This window comes from Callorhinus ursinus, unplaced genomic scaffold (assembly GCF_003265705.2).
Source record: "Callorhinus ursinus isolate GAN/ISIS: 27379988/994484 unplaced genomic scaffold, GSC_fseal_2.0 scaffold2, whole genome shotgun sequence".
Taxonomy (NCBI): domain Eukaryota; kingdom Metazoa; phylum Chordata; class Mammalia; order Carnivora; family Otariidae; genus Callorhinus; species Callorhinus ursinus.
In genome coordinates, this window is record NW_027397064.1 from 29,480,367 (window position 1) to 29,492,634 (window position 12,268).

The 12,268-nt window shown below is 40.3% G+C and overlaps 1 protein-coding gene across 8 annotated transcripts in view; it reads right to left on the reverse strand.

Annotated features, from left to right (window-relative positions):
* The window catches only part of PARD3B (par-3 family cell polarity regulator beta), a 1,017,627-nt gene that overhangs the window by 943,610 nt on the left and 61,749 nt on the right, over nucleotides 1-12,268 (reverse strand). The window lies entirely within an intron of this gene.

Below are 12,268 nucleotides of genomic sequence, written 5' to 3' on the forward strand. Positions count from 1 at the left end.
ATTATCCACAAATAGATCAACTGAAAACATCTTAAATTTTAAAATCAAGAAATTCACTCAAGCATCTTGCTACGAAATGAGAAGAAACATTTAAAGAAGTTGAAAGTGGCTGCTACTAATAGGTAAGAAAGGATGGGCGTGAAATTGGTGATATTTGTTTAAAAACCTTGGAATACAGTTTTGTTTTTTTTTTAAGATTTTATTTGTTTTTCAGAGAGAGAGAAAGCACAAGCAGGGGGAGTGGGAGACGGAGAAGCAGGCTCCCCACTGAGCAAGGAGCCCGATGCAGGACTCGATCCCAGGACCCTGGGATCATGACCTGAGCTGAAGGCAGATGCTTAACCGACTGAGCCACCCAGGCATCCCTACATAATTTTAAATGCCCTACTTCAAAATACATTAGAATAAATTACTTTAAAATACAACTTAAATATTTAAAATTATATCCAGTAACAGAAAGGGAATATACAGTTAATTTTTAAAAAATTTTTTGCAAAGAAATCTGGAATTTATGAATTTTTGTTGACAAAGCAAACCACTCTATGAAAAGCTAAGACTGAATAAATGCATTTGTAAATTGTGTGAATAAGTTTTCTGTCCAATTTTTGCTTTAAATGAGACATAAATGGAAAGAAAAGACAGCCACCTAGTAATTCACCAGGAATCATAAGCTGGGGACACACAGGCTAAGCCAACCTGGAGAACTATGCTGTTTGGGCTGTATAGTTTGTTCCTGTTCTTGTTTAAAAACAGGGGAGACTGCAAAAAAACTCAAGTTATCTTCTCTTGTCAAAGCAAAAATCTGGCCAGCGACTGCCTGTGTTCCACCTAGGCAACAACCAACCAAAGCTGAGCAGGAGCAGCTACCAAATAGTGTATATTTCCCCATATGCACCCCTATGTATGAGAAAAAGATAAAAGAAGAAGATACCATCTTTCAAGAATCAGAAAGAGCACATATGTTCGTAGAATCTCATTGTCTAAAATGCAAAAGCACACGTTTATTTCTCCAGTGACACGTCCAGCCCCTGCAGTGATTGGAGCCTGAGACTCCTAGTTTAAGAGGTAATAGGCTTGAAAGAAACAAACTCATTCAATTCATTTTTGCTATGTCCTGCAAGCTTGCACTGATAGTTACCTTTTTCTATATACTGCAAAGCTTTTTACATGTGATACACACAGATGAAATTAAAATAAGCAGATCAGCATATTTTAAAATAACTGCAGACTTTTTCCAATTTAATCTGTAACTCTATTAAGAACATTAAAAATCAGACTGCTTCAATGTTTTCCTAATTTTACTTTTGATTTATACGATACATACTATAATCCCGTTCAGAGAAAAATCTTTAAGGTCTCTACCTTAGAATGGGGGTGAATGAAGAGGAGAGAGGCAGTACAACTTTAAAACAAAGACTATTAGTTTTATTTACATGCCACAACACAATCTCCAAATGACCTCTGCCTTCCCAAGTAACATTTTAACTAAAGTGACAGAGAATGGAATGCCATATTAGAAGTGAAAGCAAGATAAAAGGTAGAAGTCCTAATCTACTGCTCTACATAGCATTATTCATGACAAGGGTTTCCCACTTTCTCAGACAGGGTTCAAAATGTCAGCTTTAACTATGTAGCAAATTTTAATAGGATGCTTCTAAATAGGTACCCTAAGAGGGCTACAAGGATTTCGTCATCTGGAGCACATTCAGAATGACACCAGCTCCTTCTCACCTGGCCCCAGGAGTAAAGTCTCCCCCGCCCATTTCCTTTAATCTCTGATGCATTTGGGCTCTGGCTGAGCTAACCACTCCCCTAACAGGTTAGAAGCCAGAATAAAAATTTTGTTTTGTGTTAACAAAACAGCAAAGTATTGACAACGAAGCCCTTGTGTAAGATCTCCCCCTCTGGTTACAGAATTACTCTGCCTGCAAGGTGCTGCTCTACCCTCTGCAGCTGGAGGGATGGCACCAGGGAAGTGGCTGGAAAATGCAATGCTGGGACAGCCATTTTGATGTAAACTATAAAATATCATTGAGGTCTTTGAAAATCTTACAGCAATTTTTCAAGCATTTATCAATTAAGTTTTATGGGATAGCAATATTGCCATGCAAATAAATACTTAAAATCATTGCGCTGCAGTAACACAGACGGGACCAACTAGCCATGTCTTGTTCAGAGAACACTCGGACGTGGAGAAGACAGGGTTTCTCCTACCTAGAGAAACAGCCTGTTGTGGAGTGGAGTAACATTCAAAGTGACTCTATAAAGAACAAGGGAACAAGAAGCCAGAAACATGCTGATAAACTACTTACCTGATTTCTTTCAGTTTCATGTTGCAAATATTAACACCCAGATTTTATCATCTTTTAGCAACATGTCACTTTAATTCTTTCTAGATGCCATTTTCCAACTTCAAAACACTCAGCAAAATGTTTTGGTGGGACTAAAAAAGGTTGATGTTAGACACATGATGCTTTTTACCTTGACACTCTCAGACTTAATTTTCAAAATCAAAATTTTCTAAATAGGTCCAAAAGCCTACTAGGGGAGCCATCATTCAGGGGCAGCTGGGTGGCTCAGTCGGTTAAACGTCCAACTCTTGATTTTGGCTCAGGTCATGATTTCAGGGTTGTGAGATTGAGCCCCAAGTCAGGCTCCACACTGGGCACGGAGCCTGCTTGGAATTCTCTCTCCCTCTGCCTCTGCCCCATCAGCCCCAACCCCCACACACACAAGGGCACTTTCCCTCTCCCTCTAAACAAACAAAAACAAAAACAAACAAAATCATTCAAATTTAGCTTTAGAAACAGAAGTACAAATTATAACTTTTAACCGGTTTCTCTTACTCCAGAGCAACATAGCAAGGTATTACCTGAACCATTATTCCATCATAATTGGAACTATTTACCATATAGGGAGACAGTGTCAGACTGAGGTACACAGTCTCATACTTAATGTTTCAAACACCCCCGTCATCCACAACATAACACACTGTAACCGTTCTATTATTCTGAGAAGTATAAATTAGAGATTGAAACCCTTTTACCTTCCATATCATCACCATCATGCAAACGTGTTATGCATGTGGCGGTGGGCGGGAGGTCGGGGGAGCAGAAAGAGTATTGAGTGGATGACGTTCAAGTCGGGACATCATAATCGGAGTATTTCCCAGGTAAGTGACATCCCTATGCAATGATTCATGAATGTTCCCAGGGCTCCCAAAATCTACTGAGCCAACCAACTGATTTATTTGTGCTAGTAAAGAGTTTATGCTTTCAGGCCACATGACACCCAAAACCCACCTCCTTCCAGGCATAACCATGAGAAAGTAAGAGCCAGCCAACTTAGGACAATTCCATTTGGCTTGAGATTCTGGGAGCCAAGGAGCATTCTGCTCAGCTTTACTCCCAGTGCCCTCCCTCAGGAGATGCACAGCCGCCCACACACATTAAGGGTAGAAGAATGGGAAAGGGCAGAGCTTTCTTTCCTGGGAACAAAGCCAGAGTGAAAGTTCTGGAGGCTGTAAAAATGTAACAGCTAGTGGAGAGCCATGGAAACCTTCTCCCCAAGCAAATGTGCTTTACTGTAAACTTTCCTTGCCCCCTACAATGTTTAGTGTTGCGTTAAAGCAAATATTTTTAAAATACACAAGCATGTGCTGTTTAAAATGCCTAAAATTAAAAACAAACAAATTCCCCCTATTGCCTGTCTAAAACCACCAACACATCTACTCTTTATCACCAGATATTTATGAAGTAGCTGACTGCTGGGGATACAGAAGAGTTTACCATCTTCCCCTTGCCTGTTCTACTGGGATTCTAAATGGAGAGTCCCCTTAAGCCCTTGAAATGAAGCACAATATGGCACACAAGGTGCACCTTTCTGGGCAGAGGGTTATTACATGTCCCAATGGTCAAAGGGGCCCAAGTCCTTAAAAAAAAAAAAACAAAAAACCATGGCTTTGCCGTGATGAAAGTTTACATTACTACGTCACAGTTCATATTAATCGATTCTTCTGTCATTGAATTCAGCTACCCTACAACTCCTAAGAACAGAACACTAAAGCAATGAAGAGTTCATTCCCCTCTCAAGAATGGGAGACTCCACCCTTCACTTCAGTTCTCTGGGGATTCCAAATAACTGAACACCCTTCACAGATGACAAATAGATACACAAGCAATGATTTCTGATCCTTACGAGAATGTTGCCAACTTAAAATGTTAACAGAAGCCCTGCTCAGCTGATATATTCAACCAGTCAATTAGGACCCTAGGTCCCCTATGTGCCATCCTTATCTCTATAGTTACTCCCTAAACTCTATGCACTTCCCTAGGGTCTGTACTTCTTAGAACTCCTTAAAGCAAACTTCAGTGGTGGACCTTCATAAGAATACATTATAGAAACAAAAAGCTTACCAGTTGTTGCATTTAATAAAAGTAATGTTTCCTGTATGTGGTTGTCAGCATCTTCTATAGTTTCCTTTTGCTTACTATCTTAAATTTGAGCTACCGAACATTATATTTATGGACTATCTCTCCAACTTGCTAAGATCATTATCACATTCAATTATTAAACATGCTCAATTTAGTAACCCCCCAAACCTAAGTGACTCCGCCCAGAAGACTATTTTATGGTCACCTAGCAGTAGTTCTAGCATACTAGAGTTAGCTCCTATGTCTTACTAACTAGTTTTTACTTGAGAATCAAAAGGTAGGGGTGTTGGAGGGTGGAGGGGGGTCCATAAAGTATCCCCCAGACTCAGAAAGCACTTAGAGACCCGAACCGAAGCAAGGCACTCCATACTGAGCTTTATCCATGGTAGCTTACGGACAGCGGGGATCTGGCAGACAAATGACCCAGGCCTGGAGCAGCTATTCTCCAGCCCTATTCTCCAAGGCTGGACCTTAACCCACAGCTTTTATAGGGTGAGGGGCATTGTGGTAAGGTCAACGGGTAGCCATCTAAAGTGGCATCATCTGTGTACCAGAGGGTCTCTACTAGTTACCTAAAGGGGGGCCTTCAGTGAACCAGGCATCTCTACCAGTTATCTGAAGTGGAGCCTCCTGGGTGCCACATTAGAGATCAGAACCAGCCTTCCTACATTCCGGTCAGAGCACACATTTCATCTCCACGGAGCCTGGAACACACAGCCCTGCAGGAGGTCACTGGGCAAGTGTTAACAAGATGGAAGACCAAAGATGGAGTCAGCGTTGTCAGCACTCCTATAAGGGGAAAGTAAGGTCTTCGATTTTTTTAAGAGATATATATGAAAAAGAATGTTTGAGGCTTTAAGATTTCTAAGGAAAAACCATAAACACAATATAACAGCTACTGCATGATTTTTTGTTTTGTTTTGTTTTTCTTTAGAACAGCATCCAAAGGAGAGCTGAAGGACTGCCTATGGACTCACCCAAATTGAATGCTATACCCTGAAGAGGTGCACACAGGGTGAAGTGTTCATAGAGGTCTGGTCCTATTCACCTGGCAGCACCTTACAGGAAGAGGTAATGAAGCCAGGGAGTCACCTGAGGTAGCCACTGGAGCTTGTTCATAAACTGTTGATTCTCTTATTCTGAGAACATGGTAGAATCACACTTAACCACCCATCTGAACTTAGGTTTAATGTGTAACTGGCCAAAGAAATGTGAGCATAAGTAACATGCGCCCCTCTCTGCAGAAACTTGAAGAGCCAGTGCATGAATTTACATTTCCCTTGACTTTCTGTAATCATGGAAACACGCTGAAGATGAAACCTCCAGCAGCTGGGGCCCCAAATGATAACATGAGCATATCTCTTATGACCCACCAGGGGCTGATGGCATGACAGAGAAAGAAGACAGTCAAAGCCACGGAGGTTTTCAGACTGTCTGTTCCTGCAGCATAACCTGAACTTTCCTGATGCCATGCCTAATTTTGAACACCAACACGTAAGGCACAGCACTGTGCTACCCCCGTGGGAAACCCGAAGGCAGAAGTTAGGGAGGGTAGGAAGTAGTATTGCCCTGACTATACATGAGACTCAGAGGGACTGAACATAGCCATGTCGGATCATGGGATGAAGTACACAATTCCGGTTTCCATTGATTGGAAACCTTCTAAAGCCCTGGAGTAAAACCACTTTCTAAAGAAGATGGGGGAGAGAAAATGGCTTTCCATTGACAGATGACAGCGTGAGCAACAGTCAAGACGGAAAACACGGGGAGACGGGCAGACGGCACAGGAGAGAGCTCAATGAGGCTGTGGCACGGATCAGGGGAACAGTCCTAGGAAATGAGGCTGGAAACATAAGGTGCAACAGAGCATGGCAGGCCTTGAATGCCTTGCCATAAAAATGTTAACAGCAACAATCATAAAAACCATTTTATCCCAACACACTTTAGGGCATTACATGTATTACTTATTGAATTCTCACAACAACCCACTGGGCTAGTTGTTTCACCTGCTAAAGGGAAACTGTAACAGTAAGGTGCAGCTACAGTACACAGCCCAAAGGCAGGAAGGAAGTAAATACCAGAAACAGGACTTGAACTCAGGCAGTCTCACTCCAAGCTCTGTGATGTTAACCACCACAACACCACACTTCCTGGCACCGCCCTTAGACTAATAGGTGAGGAGACCCATTTACACCTCTAGGAAAGGGAGTTCCACGATTAGCATCCAGTTTCAAAAAGATTAGTTGTGCCATGTATACAATGATTCAAAGAACACTGATCTACAGGTAGAGAGTCCTTTTAGAAATTGCTGGAAGTAGCCAGGTGAAAGATACTAAGCCCCTGTAGTAAGATAGTAACTAGTAACAATGAATCAGTAACTCAGAAAGTTTGTGATAGGGTCAAAGCAATAGGACTTCTTGGCTATTTACATGTGGGGCTGGTACAGATGGCTGCAAGCTCCTTGCTACTCCTCTTGCTGAAAGAGTCGAATTCCCCTCTCCTTAAATCTAGGCTTTCTTACAGACCCGCTTGACCCCACAGATTGTGGCAGAAATGACACTAGGTCATCAGAAACACCAAAGCTCCTGGCTGGCTCTCTTGAAACAGGAGGAGACCCGAGCCACCTCGAAAGCACAAATCCCTTGACAAGAGGCTTTGTCAGAGAGCCCTGAGAGTACATGCAGAGGGCCCTGCTAAGCCCAGCCTTTCAGCAACGTATGCCTAGGTGCCCTAGGTGACACCGCATGGAACAGAAGCACCGCCCTAGCCAAACCATGGCAAAATCCTGACCCACGGCCCATGAAATAGAATGATGTAAATATGTTAATGTGTTTTGGAATGCTTGGTTATGCTGGAATAGATAACTGGAACATGCCATTTATTGAAGGAACATTGAAGTTCAACCAACTCTATCAAAATCACTGGGCGGCATGCTCAGCCCCTCACTTCACCAAGTTAGAATTTGTGCACTGGCCCCAATGACTAGCATTTTTCACAAGTTCTACCACCCCACGTGCTTCTTACATTAAGGTTTGAGATTAGAATCAAAACCATCTACACAGGGGCTCCTGGGCAGTGCACTGAGTTAAGCGTAAGACTCTTGGTTTCCCCTTGGGCTGTGGTCTCGGGGTTGTGGGATGGAGCCCCACATTGGGCTCCATGATCTCGGAGTCTGCCTGGGATTCTCTCTCCCCCTCCCCACTTGGCTCTTGCACACATGCACTAGTGCACGCTCTCTCTCTTTCAAATAAATCAACCTTAAAAAAAAAAATCTACACAATGAAACTGGAACCAAAAGGGCTGGTTCACCACAAAATGAGTGATATATGAAAACGTACATCATTACTCATCTCTGGCTCGCTCCACCGCCATCCTGCACTCTGGCTGCAGCGAGAAGCACTTTGGAAGCTTTCAAATGCAGCCAAATCCTGAGCCCCCATCCCAACCAATCACCTGAAGTAGTGTTTAGGTGATTCTAATAAGCAGTCAGGACTGAGAGCCACTGGTTCACGGTTAACCATGAATATGTTATTGCTTTAAAGATTGTTTGAGTGAGAGAGAGGGAGGGAGAGAGCACAAGTTGGGGGGAGAGTAAAGGGAGAGGGACAAGCAGACTCCGTGCTGAGATTAGAGCCCTACACGGGGCTCCTACACGGGGCTGCATCTCACAACCCTGAGACCATGATATGAGCCGAAATCAAGAGCTGGTCCTTCAACCAACTGAGCCACCCATTAATATGTTACTGCTTTATGGGCAAAGAAGGTATAAAAACAAAAGCCTTCCTGGGAAATGAATCACTCAGAAGAGAAAGGTTTGACTTGATTGCCCCAAACTGCAGAGATGACCTCCAGGTGCCACTTGAATAAAAGAGAGATCAGAAAGAAGTGCAATTTGTCTCCTCCCCAAAAATCTAAAATGACTTGCATGTGTGTATCACTTTAATCAAAAATTATTTTAAAAATATGAAGTAAATTTTTTAAGTTTCTGAGCCTGTTTCAGGAGCAGTTTAAAGCATATGATGAGTTTCAGGAGCAGATTTATATTTCTGCTTTAAACGTATCTATTGGAAACACTGGAGGTTAAGCAGCTTTTAAAGGGAAAATTTCATTTTAAAGAAGCTTAGCTTTTGCGCTAGGCCACTCACCCCCACACAGACTGTATTTTCTTCCCGAGTTAATATTAAAACTTTTTTTTCTGATATGAAGAATTCCAGAATGAAATCTAAAGAATATTAATACTTAGAGTTAAATACAAGATATCAAAATGACCTCCACCCCTTTTGTAACAAAGCATTGCCCTTGTCCAATTCTCAGTGGTGAGGAAAAGCACTCAGAATGTCAAAGGCACCAAGAGTAGACCGTTTCCTATAAAACAAATATTCTCTCTGAACACTGTTAATATTCAGAGATTAGAAAATGAGGTCAGTAATGATAAATGCAATCATCTCAGCCTCATCATCTGGTGCTATTAAGTGTAAATGGAAATAACCAAATACTCTTCAATAAATATTTGTTACTCATCCAGCAAATGGTACCTACTATGTGCCAGTAGTGGATCAGGTGAAAGGAAATCACCCGAGGATTTACCCAAGAGAAGGCTGAATGAACCAGACGTCACTCCAGCCTGTGCTCAGGTGAACTACCCCAGAAAGGTGTACCACTGTCTTTTAAACGGGAAACTAAGGTAGAAAATGACCGATCTTTCACACCAACACGAAGTGCGACTCAGATGCTGAAATGTTTTTCCAGCCCTCCTGCATGCTTCACATTCTTTTTGTGCCGAGTCCCCTTTGGAATCAGCCAAAAGCACTGGTGTGAGGAATGAATCAGTGTCGTTTTATAAGCTTTATAAAGCAAAGTTAGCAGGATGTACTGAACAGGCATTAAGGTTCTACATTTTTGTTAAAAGATCGTGATTAGGACAATGAAAAATATCTTATGGCCTGATTTAAAGAAAACCACTGAAGTTGGGAGGGTAAATTTTCAATGTTTTCAGTCTCTGATGGTCCTCAGGGACCACAACAGTTTACACAGACTTCGCAGATTACTTATCACTACTTAATTTGCCCCAGTAGAGAAATTAACAAACAATAACCACTGAAATACTTTTTATGAGGATTCCTGAATACTGGTGAATTAATCAAGCCCTTCAAATTATTTCAACCACAGCTAAAATTCTTTCTAAAACAAAATGTGCCATTAGAAAGTCAGATCCAGAAAAATCAAGAAAACTCTCAAAGAGGTTGACAGACAGCAAATTTAATAAAATAGGAGTTATAAAAGCATAAAAGAAAATTAACTTAGATGCCTTAGGTTATGTGATAAGGATTCAGTACTTTCAACTTCTCTGATTTAAGGACGTTTCCAGCTGCCCTTCCTCGTTCCTGTGCTGAGCAAGAAGGCTCTTTATTGACCACTTTAAAAGATAAATAAGTGAGCACACAGCCGTATAATTTAGAGAGCTAAATGTGCTCTCCCTAGAGTTTCAGAGGATGCTATTAACATCAGTAATACCTGTCCTGTTAACTGTTATTCTAATAGTAGAGGTTTATAATTATCCAGGTTCTACAACTTGATTCAAAGTATTTACTGAGCATCTGCTAAGAGCAAACAACAGTGTTGGTCAACATGGCAATGCAAAGTGGTATAATTTTTTTTTTTAAGATTTTATTTATTTGCGAGAGAGAGAATGAGAGAGAGCATGAGAGGGAGGAGGGTCAGAAGGAGAAGCAGACTCCCTGCTCAGCAGGGAGCCCGATGTGGGACTCGATCCCAGGACTCCAGGATCATGACCTGAGCCGAAGGCAGTTGCTTAACCAACTGAGCCACCCAGGCGCCCCAAAACAAAGTGGTATAAAGATAACTTCTTGCCATCCCTGAAATAGCTGGGGAAACAGAATATATTTTATAAAATCCAAATGACCAAATGAGTGGATGAGACACTTTATCAACTTCTGACTTTCATGTGATATGCCATCTTCTGACCAGACTAAGAAGTTTAAAGGTTTCTGTGTATATTTTTTTTAATCTTTATCTCACCAACTATCAGCCCAGAGCTGTTCACACAAGAGTCCAAAATGGATTGATTTAACTTGGCCTCCCTTTTAAATAGTTGGCTATATAGTGATGACAGTTGTCCCTATAGTCCGTGACAATGAGAAACAACCAGGCCAAAAGTGCAGATTAAATCCAACGTTCTGACCTAAATTGATGTTTTACTATTCACAGATTAGGGATGGTGTATATACAACTAATGCTAACATTCTAACTTCCCTTGAGCTCATTACCAGATTTTCACGGTTTCTTTGTACTACTCTTTAAGGAAATTCTTGGGCAGGGTTTGTAGAAACAGAATAGAAGAATGAAAACTAAGTCAAATGAAATGAGTCCATTTATCTTGGAGGGGACATACCCAGGTTTCTCCTAATGAAGTTAACAATGAAACATCTGATATTTGCATTACTTAGCAGATTTACAAAATATTTTCATGAGCAAGATCTCATTTATTCTGTCCACATGATGAAATCTGTGTTCCCATTGCCAAAATGGAATGGTGAGGCTGAAGGAGTGAATGACAAATAGCAGAGCTGAAGTACAAATCCAGATTTTGTACCAAGGTGGTGCTGTTTCCCCAAGACCATAAATTCCTCCCCCTCAATGAGGGGATCAAAACCAATGATCTCTAGTTTTATTGCCGTAATTCATTTAAAAAAAAAAAAAGATAGCAACTAACTGCACACCATCTCCAGTAGGGCCAGAAAGAAAAATAGCTTATATCAACTCAATTGTAATTAACTAAGCAAAGGACACATGTCCATAAATTTCTAGAATTCCTTAAGAAGGAGATAAATGTCATCTGTTTGAATAGATGAAGTCTTGCCTTTGAACCACTCAGGATTATCTCTAGAACTTGTCTTTCAATCCTACAGTGACCACAGGAATAGATAATTTTTCATCTCAATTTGAAAAATAGCATCCCTAGGATAAGAGTGACAATCATTTTCACCAAGTTTCTTAAGACCTAAATTAAGCAGTTCATGAACTGCTTAAGTTTTACATTATGATTTTTTCTTATAAGAGTTCTTTATATTAAAGCATCCTGATCTATAAAAGGAATTCATTTGAAGGAGACTATTTATTAAAAAAATATTCACACACAAGAATTCAAAATTCATATCACATATCATAATCATTCTTCAATTAATCAAATTTGATGAGGAATTCTAATAATGTTTCACTATTAAGTTTTTATGTATTAAAAAACAATATAGCAATCACCATCTAATGTGTAAGACCTAACCACTGCACAGATGATGTTCTAAATTTGAACTTGAAAGGAAAACCCATCAGCGTGCCTGCTTGATTTCTTTAATCTATTCATGTAGGTTAATTACCTGACACTCATTAAGATGACTCTGAGCTTCTTTAAATTTCTGACCATATTAACCTCTCCAACTAATCCTTATTAGAAAAATATTAAAGAGTGTTCATTGCTATTACAAATTGAATTTGAAATGATGAAACAATTATCAAATAAATGGAGTAGAAAACGAGGTTATATGCATGAGAAGATTCAATGCATCAAATATTTTACTTCCATTATTATAAAATAAAGGTCTTAAGGTCTATATCCAGGAAATGTGCTTAAAGATCAGTATTTGAAAGAAATCTCTCCATTCCATTCTTATCCAATGGGGGGAAAAACAAAAACTTCAAGTTCATTATTAACAGATGTATTCAGAAAAAAATCTTATTTTAAACTAAACAACTGGACAAAAAGATTCAACTAGCTCAGTAAGTCTATATAAAACAATCACTTAATATTATAAGTCTCA